This window comes from Artemia franciscana, unplaced genomic scaffold (genome assembly GCF_032884065.1).
Source record: "Artemia franciscana unplaced genomic scaffold, ASM3288406v1 PGA_scaffold_23, whole genome shotgun sequence".
Classification (NCBI taxonomy): domain Eukaryota; kingdom Metazoa; phylum Arthropoda; class Branchiopoda; order Anostraca; family Artemiidae; genus Artemia; species Artemia franciscana.
Window position 1 is genome coordinate 3443991 of NW_027062649.1, and position 12307 is coordinate 3456297.

At 35.4% G+C, this 12307-nt stretch overlaps 1 protein-coding gene across 1 annotated transcript in view; it reads right to left on the reverse strand.

The window, feature by feature from the left end:
- Nucleotides 1-12307, reverse strand: part of LOC136041519 (exosome complex component RRP46-like) — a gene marked incomplete at its 5' end in the record, with an annotated part of 363665 nt that overhangs the window by 311107 nt on the left and 40251 nt on the right. The gene's annotated exons all lie outside the window — the stretch shown is intronic.

Below are 12307 nucleotides of genomic sequence, written 5' to 3' on the forward strand. Positions count from 1 at the left end.
TTAGTGCCACAACAAATCTGTACTTGAATACCCAGCATCAAAGAAATTATGGTCCAATAATTAGTGGCATATTTTCTATTGGACACATAATTGTCCAGCATCAAAGAGTCAAAAGCACCAAAATATAACCATCAGAATATAGATGGGAGCAGATCTTTTCGTGATTCTAAATTCATAACGATGAACAGAACCAGAAAACAAAATAACACAATACCCCACATGTGAAAATACTTAAATTAATATTTTTATAAAATAAGTGTTATCTTTGCTTATAAGACGGCTGTGCTTTAGCTGAGTGGTTAGCGACATAAGCTTTTAATATAAAGTCCTTCAAGATTGTGATTCAAGCCCTGTTTTTACTGATTATTTGGTAAAAAAAAAAGGTCCAGAGGTATGACTCTGCAGGCTTAGCCATAACCGACCCAGCGCTAAATGAACACCTAAGAAATCCAGGGAATGTAAAGATGAATGGCGTGTGAAAATACAGCATGACTACCCGTCAACCCCCCCCCCCCACCCCTACACTTCCTGTCTGCAATGCCAGGCAACAGAAATCGGCACCAACGGTAGGAACTTGAATTTGCAGAGCCGTATCCTTTTACCTATTTTATACAAAAAACTGAATAAGTAAACTATAAATTTTAGAGCACAAACTATGTTAAACATTTAAATTACTAAATGCTATTTAATTAGGATCACCAGAGAGACATTTTTTACCTATAAGGGCTTCGCTGCTTCGGAGCTATTTAAAAGAAAGGAACTGGAAATTTTGAGAATTAAAAAAATATACCTGGAAGTTTTCCTTAATTCTTTTGGGATTGCAGCTTTTTGGTATAACAACGAGTCCATGTTGCATCAAATGACGAAGCAATACTTGTGCATAAGACTTATTGTGCTTTTTTGCAACTTCTCCAACAAGTGGGTTGTGGATTAGGCATGGGATTGGAGGGGCCCTAAAAAATAAATAAAATAAGATATATCATAGAATCCGTGGTGTCCATCAAAGGGTGGTGCAGGAGGGGACATGCACCTCTTAGGTTTTTGGCCCCTCCCCTAGGTTTTGAGAAATCTCTTTATCAGAAGTCAAAGCGCTTTTTATCTATTTTTATTAGAAAACTGACAAATATATTTTCCAAAATACTAGATTTTGCAAAGTAAAAAATACCCCGTGCAATTTTTTTTGAATTGATGCAACTGCTTCAAGTTTTGTCTAAACAAACTTGTTTATATAAAAACAAGTTTTGTATAAACAAGGTTTATACAAAATATCAAATAGAATTGGTTTTGCAGGATTTAAGATTTGGCTTTGGATATTTTTTTTTTTTTTTTTTTTTTTTTTTTTTTTTTTTTTTTTTTTTTTTTTTTTTTTTTTTACTGAAATTGTTCCTTAATCCTAGTGGGATTACTGCTTTTCAGTATAACAATGAGGCAAATTACAAAACAACACTTGTGCAGCAGACTCGAGTTCTTATCTTGTTTTTTTTTTTTTTTTGCAGTTTCTCCCACGGGCGGACTGTGGATTAGGATTTGTGTTCCCTCTGCAAGTTCTAATATTTTTTTTTCTTCTAATATTTAAAATTTATGGGTAACTTATAAAAGTGGGAACTGACACCAATATCGATAAGAAAAAAGCTGTTAACACAATGGTGTGCTTGGCGACCCTTGGCATTTTTCAGTGTAACAATAAGAATACTCAATTTAATTAGTACATTCGGTAAAATCAGATAAAAATAAGTAATTGTTTACCTAAATAATTAATAAATTACCAATTTATTATAAATTATCTAAGAACAAGTCTAAGTAATATCAATCTATGAGATTTCAACCCCAACAAATTCTTAGGCCAAGACCCGGTTATCTGTGGCAAGTGGTTTTTTACACATCCTTCTGTAAGAAGCAATAAGGTGGCAAGGTTTATATTTTGACAGAGTCTTGTTTATAATAAGTCCTCTCTATTATATTCCAATAACCCACTAGTAATGGAGAAAAAGAAGAAATAAAAGAGGACACATCAGTGCTATCCATGCAAAAAAAAAAGTAATTATCCTTAATTTTCAAGCCAGGAGACTGTAGGCTAAGTTTCCGGTAATGGGTTTTCCGCTATGGCCGGTTCCAATGGTGAACTTTTTTGTTTCAATCCGACGCTATCTTTAAAGTTTCATGCTATTTATCGAAATTAATTACTTTGTTTTTGAAACAACATTTAAATGTTAAGACTCATCAAGATAATAGTCACCATTTTTAAATCAGCAACTACCGGCAGTTTTTTTCACTGGTCAGTTTTTATTAAAACATATTTTTTAACCTTTGTTTAATGCGCCATGGTTTGCTCTTTACTAGAAGTGCATTCACGAAAGTTCCAATTGACACAAACTCGTCTGTGCAGCAATCATAGCTACCCTGTTTTTTTTTCATAATTAAATAAAAAAAACAAGTATTTTAAATGAAAGTAAGGAGCAACATTAAAACTTAAAACGAACAGAAATTACTCCGTATATGAAAGGGGCTTTTCCTCTTCAACGCCTCGCTCTTTACGCTAAAGCTTGACTTTTTCTCTTAACTCTAATTTTTAAAACAGTAAGAAACTTTAGCGTGAAGAGCGGGGCGTTGAGGAGGAAAAGCCCCTTTTCATATATGGAGTAATTTCTGTTCGTTTTAAGTTTCAATGTTGCTACTTACTTTCATTTAAAATCTTGTTTTTTTATTTAATTTCTGGACGTTTTTGAATTAATGCATGTTTTGTTCTTGGCTCTCCACACATAAATAATTAAAACGACATATTAGTTAATTGCAAATTTGAAAATTTTAGGAAAATTTTGAGAAAAAAGGAGCGAGAGAGGAGGCCAAGTTGCCGTCCAATTTTTTGATTACTTAAAAAAGCAACTAGAACTTATAATTTTTTACAAACGTTTTCATTGGTAAAAAATATACGTAACTTACGAATTAACTTACGTAACGAACTTCAATGTTCGCATGTTTTTATTGCGCATATGAGGGGTTCAACCCTCGTCGATACCTCGCTTTTTATACTGAAGCTTAAATTGTGTCCTAATTCCTTAAGATTGACATCTGAATCACAAAGGCCGTATAATAAATAGTTGAAATTACTAAAAATACATTAGCATAAAGAATGAGATATATCGAGGAGGTAAAGCCCTCATATGCGTAATAATTTTTGTTCGTTTTAAGTTTCAATGCTGCTCCTTATTTTCAGTAAAAAAAACTTTACATATTTATTTTTTCATTGTTTTTTCAAATAATGCTAGAAAATCCTGCACCCCCTTCATTGAGATTCTCTTCCCCTATGAGCAGTTCCTCCATGTAGATATCCTCCCACGTAATCCCCCCCTCAACTCTCCCCCTAAATAAAAAAACCCCTGAGAACGTCTGTACACTTCCCAGTAACTATTACTATATGTAAACACAGGTCAAAGTTTGTAACTTGCAGCCCCTCCCACGGGGACTGCAGGGGAGTAAGTCGTCCCTAAACAAATAGTTATTAGGTTTTTCGACTATGGTGAATAAAATGGATATCTCAGAATTTCGATCCGGTGACTTTTGGGGAAAAATGAGCGTGGGAGGGGGTCTAGGTGCCCTCCAATTTTTTGGTCACTTAAAAAGGGCAATAGAACTTTTAGTTTCCGCTAGAATGAGCCCTCTCGCGACATTCTAGGACCACTCAGTCGATTCGGTCACTACTGGGAAAAAAAGAACAAAAAAAACGAATAAACACGCATCCGTGATCTGTCTTGTGGCAAAAAATGTGAAATTCCACTTTTTTGTAGATAGGAGCTTGAAACCCCTACAATAAGGTTCTCTGATACGCTGAATTTGATGGTGTGATTTTCGTTAAGATTGTATGACTTTTAGGGGATGTTTCCCCTTATTTTCTAAAATGAGGCAAATTTTCTCAGGCTCCTAACTTTTGATGGGTATAACCGATCTTGATGAAACTTGTATATTTAAAATCAGCATTAAAATGCGATTTCTTTTTATGTAACTATTGGTATCAAAATTCCATTTTTTAGAGTTTCAGTTACTATTGAGCCGGGTCACTCCTTACTACAATTAAACAAAAAAAAACAAGTTTTTTTAAATGAAAGTAAGGAGCGACATTTAAATTTAAAACGAACAGAAATTAATCCGTATATGAAAGGGGCTTTTCCTCCTCAACGGCCCGCTCTTTAAGCTAAAGTTTGACTTTTCTCTTAACTCTACTTCTTGAAACGGTAAAAAATTTCAACGATAGGGTTCTCTGATACGCTGAATCTGATGGTGTGATTTTCGTTAAGATTCTATGACTTTTAGGTGGTCTTTACCCCTATTTTCTAAAATAAGGCAAATTTTCGCAGGCTCGTAACTTTTGATAAGTAACCCTAAACTTAATGAAACTTATATATTTAAAATCAGCATGAAAATGCAATTCTTTTGATGTATCTATTGTTATAAAAATTCCGTTTTTCAAAGTTATGGTTACTATTCGAGCCAGGTTGCTCCTTACTACACAAAGAAAAGTTCCACATTTCTGTGGATAAGAGATTGAAACATCCACAGCAGGTTTCACCAAATACACAGAACCTAGTTGTGTTAAATTCAAAGGGTGCGACAATGGCATAACTTGCCTTTTTAGTGCTATTTTTCTTATTTTCCAGAAATAAGGTATATTTATAAGGTATATCTCCTAAGGTATATTAAATAAGGTATAACACCAAACTGAATGAAATTTTTTTTTAGGGACATAAAAAGCCAATTTGCTTGATCTATTAATTGTTATATTTTTTTTTGGAGTTTTGGTTACTTTTGGCCCGAGTCGCTCCTTACTTATAGTTCGTTACCACGAACTGTTTGATTCTGTACTAATAGTTTACACGTGTTTTGGAATAGAGGTAGAACATACCAGAATTCTATCTTTTCTTCAGTCTGTTCGTCAAAGATGGTCAGATTCACTAAATATAGGGTAAAACGGTACTAATTACAAAAAATGTGGCGGGAGGACACAATTGTAAATTCTCGCAAGATATATATATATATATATATATATATATATATATATATATATATATATATATATATATATATATATATATATATATATATATATATATATATATATAGTTGGGGTGGCACTTCGCGCCACCCCAACACCTAGTTGGTGGGGACGCTTCGCGCCCCCCTAAGCCCCCGCGCGCGTAAGTCGTTACGCGCCATATTAGTTACGCGCCAATGTAGTTGTGTCCCTGTGTCCCACCTGTGGATATATATATATATATATATATATATATATATATATATATATATATATATATATATATATATATATATATATATATATATATATATATATATATAGTTGGTTGGGGCGCCAACTATATATGGGACGCCAACTATATATGCCCCCAACACCTAGTTGGTGGGGGCACTTCGCGCCCCCCAAGCCCCACCCGCGCGCGTAAGTCGTTACGCGCCATATTAGTTACGCGCCATTGTAGTTGTGTCCCTGTGTCCCACCTGTGAATATAGATATATATATATATATATATATATATATATATATATATATATATATATATATATATATATATATATATATATATATATATATATATATATATATATATATATATATATATATATGTTTTTAACTACGTAAAACTTGCGAATATACAACATTTTTCGCTGTCCCATTATCTGTGCATATAAATAGATTGTCAGGTTTACCGACTCTTGAAAATGCAACATATAATTGTCCATGGGAAAACAATCCGTATTCAGATCTATACCTCATGATTCCAATGATTGCCCTTGAGCTTTGTTGATGGTGATTGCTAATCGACCATTCCCTGTGTCGCCGTCGTCATTTATATATCCCCCTGTGCCCCCCGGCGTCCCCGTTGTAGTTGTGTCTCTGTGTCCCGGTCGTCATTTATATTCCCTGTGTCCCGGTGTCCCAGTCGTCATTTATATTCCTTGTGTCCCGGTCGTCATTTGTGTCCCGGTGTCCCGGTCTGTATATACATTTGTTTTTGAATTGGTCTTTTTTTTTAGTTTTTAGTTTCTTATCTTTTTTTTAGTTTTTTTTTAGTTATACCTCATGATTCTAATGATTGCCCTTGAGCTTTATTGATGGTGATTGCTAATCGAACATTCCCTGTGTCCCCGTCGTCAATTTATATATCCCCCTGTGCCCCCCAGCGTCCCCGTTGTAGTTGTGTCCCTGTGTCCCGGTCGTCATTTATATTCCCTGTGTCCCGGTCGTCATTTGTGTCCCGGTCTGTTTATACATTCGTTTTTGAATTGGTATATGATGAATAAATTTTTGTGTTTTTCCCATTTTTTCTTTTTAGTTTTTTTTTTGGTTTTTACTTTTTTTTGTTTTTTTTTTGTTTTTTGTTTTTTTTTTGTAGTTCTTACCTTTTTAGTTTTTTTTATTTTTATTTTTTTAGTTTTGTTTTTCTACTTTATTTTTCAGTATTTTTCCTTTTTTTTCCTTTTTTTTTAGTTTTTTAGTTTTTTTTAGCTTATTTTATTAGTTTTTAGTTTTTTTTTGCAGTTTTTACCCTTTTTTAGTTTTTGTTTTACTTATGTCCGGGTCGTCATTTATATTCCCTGTGTCCCTGTCATCATTTGTGTCCCGGTGCTTTGCTGATGGTGATTGCTAATCGAACATTCCTTGTGTCCCGGCCCCTTTCTCTTTGAGTGTCCCGGTCTTCATTTATATTCCCTACTAGCTGTTGGGGGGGGGGGGCACTTTGCGCACCTCCAAAGCCCCCCCGCGCGCGTAAGTCGTTACACGCCATATTGGTTACGTGCCAATGTAGTTGTATCCCTGTGTCCCACCTGTGAATATAGATAGATATAAATATAGTTTTAACTACGTAAAACTTGCGAATATACAACATTCTTGGCTGTCCCATTGTCTGTGCATATAAATAGATTGTCAAGTTTACCGACTCTTGAACATACAACATATAATTTTCCATGGGTAAAACAATCTGTATTAAGATCTATACCTCATTATTCTAATGATTGCCCTTGAGCTTTGTTGATGGTGATTGCTAATCGAACATTCCCTGTGTCGCCGTTGTCATTTATATATCCCCCTATGCCCCCCGGCGTCCCCGTTGTTGTTGTTGTTTCCCTGTGTCCAGGTCGTCATTTGTGTCCCGGTGTCCCAGTCTGTAATTTCTCTTTGAGTGCCATGGTCGTCATTTATATTCCCTGTGTCCCGGTCGTCATTTGTGTCCTGGTGCTTTGTTGATGATGATTGCTAATCGAACATTCCTTGTGTCCCGGTCGCTTTCTCTTTGAGTGTCCCAGTCGTCATTTATATATGTCCCTATGTCCCGGTGTCCCGGTCGTCATTTGTGTCCTGATGTCCCGGTCTTTAATCTCGTCAGTCGACAAACATGACGTCAGTCGACACACAAACATGACGTCACTCGACACGCATACAAATAACGTATTTTTATATATATAGATGTCCCGGTGGCCCGGTCGTCATTTGTGTCCCGATGTCCCGGTCTTTAATCTCGTCAGTCGACACACAAACATGACGTCACTCGACACACACACAGACAACTTATTTTTATATATATAGATATAGATGTCCCGGTCGTCATTTGTGTCCCAATGTCCCGGTGTGTAATTTCGTCAATCAACAAACATGATGTCAGTCGACACACAAACATGACGTCACTCGACACACAGACAACTTATATATATATATATATATATATATATATATATATATATATATATATATATATATATATATATATATATATCATGAATATCAGTAAACCAGTAAGTCAATTTCTATTGAAAAAAACCCTTAAATTTTGGTAGTAGTGGGCGCCAAATTTGAACAAGACCTAAGAGCTCATATGGCACTTGTAACGAAGTCGGAAGAGTCAAGAGCCAAGAACTCATATGGTATGAGCTCTAGCATAATTCTAAGAATCAATAGATTGATTTAAAATGAAAGTCAGAGGCTTAATGCCGGTCGGAATTTAAAATAAGAGCTCTGAGTCACGAGGTCCTTCTAAATTTCACAATTTATTAAGATCTGATCACCCACTTCTAAGTTAAAAATATCTGTTTTTTTTAATTTTTCCTCTCCCTTCAGCCCCCGGGTGGTCTAATCGGGGAAAACGACTTTATCAAGTCAATTTGTGCAGCTCCCTGACACACCTGCCAATTTTCATCGTCCTAGCACGTCCAGAAGCACCAAACTCACCAAAGCACTGAACCCCATCCCCTAACTCCCCCAAAGAGAGCAGATCCAGTCTAGTTAAGTCAATCATGTATCTACGACATTTGCTTATTCTAACCACCAAGTTTCATCCCGATCTCTCCACTCTAACCGTTTTTCAAGATTTCCGGTTTCCCCCTCCAACTCCCCCAATTGTAACAGATCTGGTGGGGATTTGAAATAAGAACTGTAAGACATGAGTTCCTTCTAAATATCAAATTTCATTAAGATCCGGTCACCGGTTCTTAAGTTAAAAACATCAATTTTTCTATTTTTTTCTAATTTAACAACCCCCAGCTCCCCCAAAGAGAACGGATCCGTCCCAATTATGTCAATCACGCATCTATAACTTGTACTTTTTCTTCCCATCAAGCTCCATCCCGATTTCTCCACTCTAAGCGTTTTCCAATATTTCTGTTCCCCCCCCCCTCTAGCCTCTGTGTACCCGGATCCAATTCTAATTGAAAATGGAGCATCTGAAACGTAAGATTCTTGTATATATCGATTTTCATTAAAATCCGATAACCCATTCGTAAGATACCTCGATTATCACATTTTTCAAGAATTCCGGTTTCCCCCTCCAACTTCCCCCATTGTCATAGGATCTGGTGGGGATTTAAAATCAGAGTTCTAAAGCACAAGATCCTACTAAATATCAAATTTCATTAAGATCTGATCACCCGTTCGTAAGATACAAATACCTCATTTTCTCAATTTCTTCCGAGTAGGCCTAACCCCCCTCCCAACTCCACCAAAGAGAGCGGATCCGGTTCAGTTATGTCAGTCACGTATCTTTGACTAGTGCTTATTCTTCCCACCAAGTTTCATCCTGATCTCTGCTCTTTAAGCGTTTTCCAAGATTTCCACCTCCCATCCCCCCAACGACACTGGATACGGTCAGGATTTGAAATAAGAGATCTGAGTTACGAGGCCCTTCTAAATATGGAATTTCATTCAGATCCGATCACTTTTTTGTAAGTTAAAAAGATCTCAATTTTCTAAGTTTTCAGAATTAACCCCCCCCCCCAATGTAACCAGATCCGGTCGAGATTTAAAATGAGAGCTCTGAGACACGATATCCTTCCAAGCATCAAATTCCATTAAGATCCGATCACTCCTTCGTAAGTTAAAAATACCTCATTTTTCAAAATTAAACCTCCCCGCCCAACTCTCCCAAAGAGAGTGGGTCCTTTTCGGTTATGTCAATCACGTATCTAGGACTTGTGCTTATTTTTACCACCAAATTCCATCTCAATCCCTCCACTCTAAGCGTTTTCTACGATCTTGGAAAACATCAAATTTCATAAAGATCCGATAACACGTTCGTAAGTTAAAAATACCTCATTTTTTCTAATTTTTCCAATTTAACCGTACCCCCACTCCCCCTCCTAGATATAAACCTATGGCTCCCCCTCCCTCAGGGTCGATCCGTAGTAAACCTATGGTTCACTTGATACAAGATAAATAGCATAAATATGAATAAGTAAATTGAAAAATGAGTGTATATTGTCACATAAATTAAAATGTGAAATAAATTAACAAGTCACTTGACCAGTTTTAGTTCACAATACCAAAGACACCATGCGAAACGCTCCCAAATTCCACTGGGAGATGAAAAATTTTTCTTGTATTTCTCTTTTAGATATCTTTCGTTCCCTTTCTACAATTCAAAATACGAAAGTAATTTTTAATGTGACTCCACCCCCTCTCTTAGATGTAATTCTCTCACTCATCCCCGCAATGACAGTCTGTAATAAAAATGCTACACATGATACAAATAAATAGTATAATAAACACATGAAAAAAATGAGCGTAGATTGTCTCATAAATTTAAATGTGAAATAAAAGTTACTTGACGAAATTTGAAACATAATAGTAACGACAATGCAAATAGCAGTGACAATGACATGATAGTAAGAGTAATGACAGTAATGCAATGGCAATGATAGTAAAAACAATGATAGTAACAATGATTTTCTTTTCCTGCTACACTCTTGCATTCAGAGATCCACAAGAGCACAGAAAGGGCATTACTGTTGAATAGCCTCGCTTTTAGATAAGGTGAGTCCTTTTTCTATCGCCACAATTTATTCGGGCGATTAACCCTTAACTGGCAGGGTGAAATACGCTAACTGCACGGTGGGTCTGCTGGACCCCAGTTTTCGAAAATTTGAAAAAAATAAAAAATTTGGAACATAATAGCAATGACAATGCAAATAGCAGTGACACTGTAATGATAGTAATGACATGAAAGTAAGAGTAATGAAAGTAATGACAACGCAATAGTATTGTCAAAATTCCACTGAGAGATTGTAAAACTTACGTGTGTTTCTTCTTTTGGATTCCATCTTTTTCTCCCTTTCTTGCTTCATTAGTTCTGGTTCTGTATCATCAGCAAAAGCCTTGCCCTCTTTAATTAATTTTTCGCAAAAGGAGAGGCACAAATCAAAGTGATCTGAAGTGTGAGAGAACTTTTCCCATTTGACTTCGAGCATTTTCAGATCTTCAAGTATAACCTGGAAGTTATTTCATATAGACTAACCTGGGTATTAGCCCATAATAAAAAAATCTTATGAGGAGCCCGAGTCTTATCTGTCATGTGCTCAACCCAGATACAAAAGTACGAACACATAGCCAATACATGTCAACTATAAACATTTGTTCGTCTTATCATGGTTGTAGCTGTTTCCTGTCCATTAGTATCCAAAAAGGTAAAAAAAACGATTTAAAAAAGAATGTCTAGTGAGAAAACTTGCTACACAAAGCTAATTGAGAATGGTAACTATTATTTGGGTTTAACTTAAGAGCAAAAGCTTACTCTAAAAACAATATTTCGTGAATTACAAAAAAAAGATTTTCAAATCCCTTTAAAATGCCAGCGAATTAAATGAAAAATTCACCAATGGGATCACTGTGTTCAAAAATCAATATTTTAAAATATGACAAAATCGTTAGTTTGTTGATTATTTTATATTAGTTAGTTTGTCTACAACTGATGTGTCACGTTTTTTTCTATTGGTTGTGACGGGGTTCCGGAGCATCGTAGTAAGCTTCTTAAGAGCTTAATAGAACGGGTAATGTTTACATATAAGTGCTTTTACACATTCATTGTGGCAACACCGAAATTATGCGACAAAATTTCTGTTTTTGGTACCATTTTTAAATCTGAAAGGCTGGGAAACATGCGTGTATCATTATAATCTTCATGGTCAAAAGCCATTAACTGGAGGTTTACAATCCCCTTTATTCAGTACTACCGTTCCAGCCCCCTTAGCAAGTGAAAATTTAGAAACACATTTAAAACAAAACTATTATATGTAAAAAAAAAAAAATCGATTCAATTTGATTCTAGAGAAGCGAATTCATGCTCACTTCAATAGTAAAACTTAATTATCAATTTTTTTGGCTAATTGCAAAAAAAAGGTAGAAGACCTCTGTCTTGCATCCGAAACTTTGTGTTTACACAAAAATTATATTTTCAGTCAAGGGTGAACATCCCCAAATCTCAACGAAGCAAGTCCAATGGGGCTGTCAAAACTTTTTTCTGCACTATACTTCCTGAGGTCCAACCTTATATCTATAAGGGTAAAGAGATTATATATGTTTTCAACAAACAAAACCGAGTACAGATACACCTGAATAGCGAAACGTGCTACATCTTCAACAGTAAAGATTAAACAAATACCTTTGCCACTGTAACCACACCCATGTTTTTTTTGTTTTGTTTTTTTTATCACATGGATGCAGCAGTTTATGTAGCATAGTAAAGAGCAAGCGGAACTTTGAAATCAAATATCAAAATAAATTTTCGGCATATTTTCGACGTAACACATCAAATAGGTATCATTTTCTCAGACCACACTACCTTTCTAGACGAACATATAAACGTACAAATGGGGATAAATCAATTTATTTAGAAAGCAAAAACAGGTACAAAAGTCTAAATATTTCGATCACATATACCGCGATCGTCATCACTTACCACGAACTGTTTGATTTGGTTCTAATAATATATATATATATATATATATATATATATATATATATATATATATA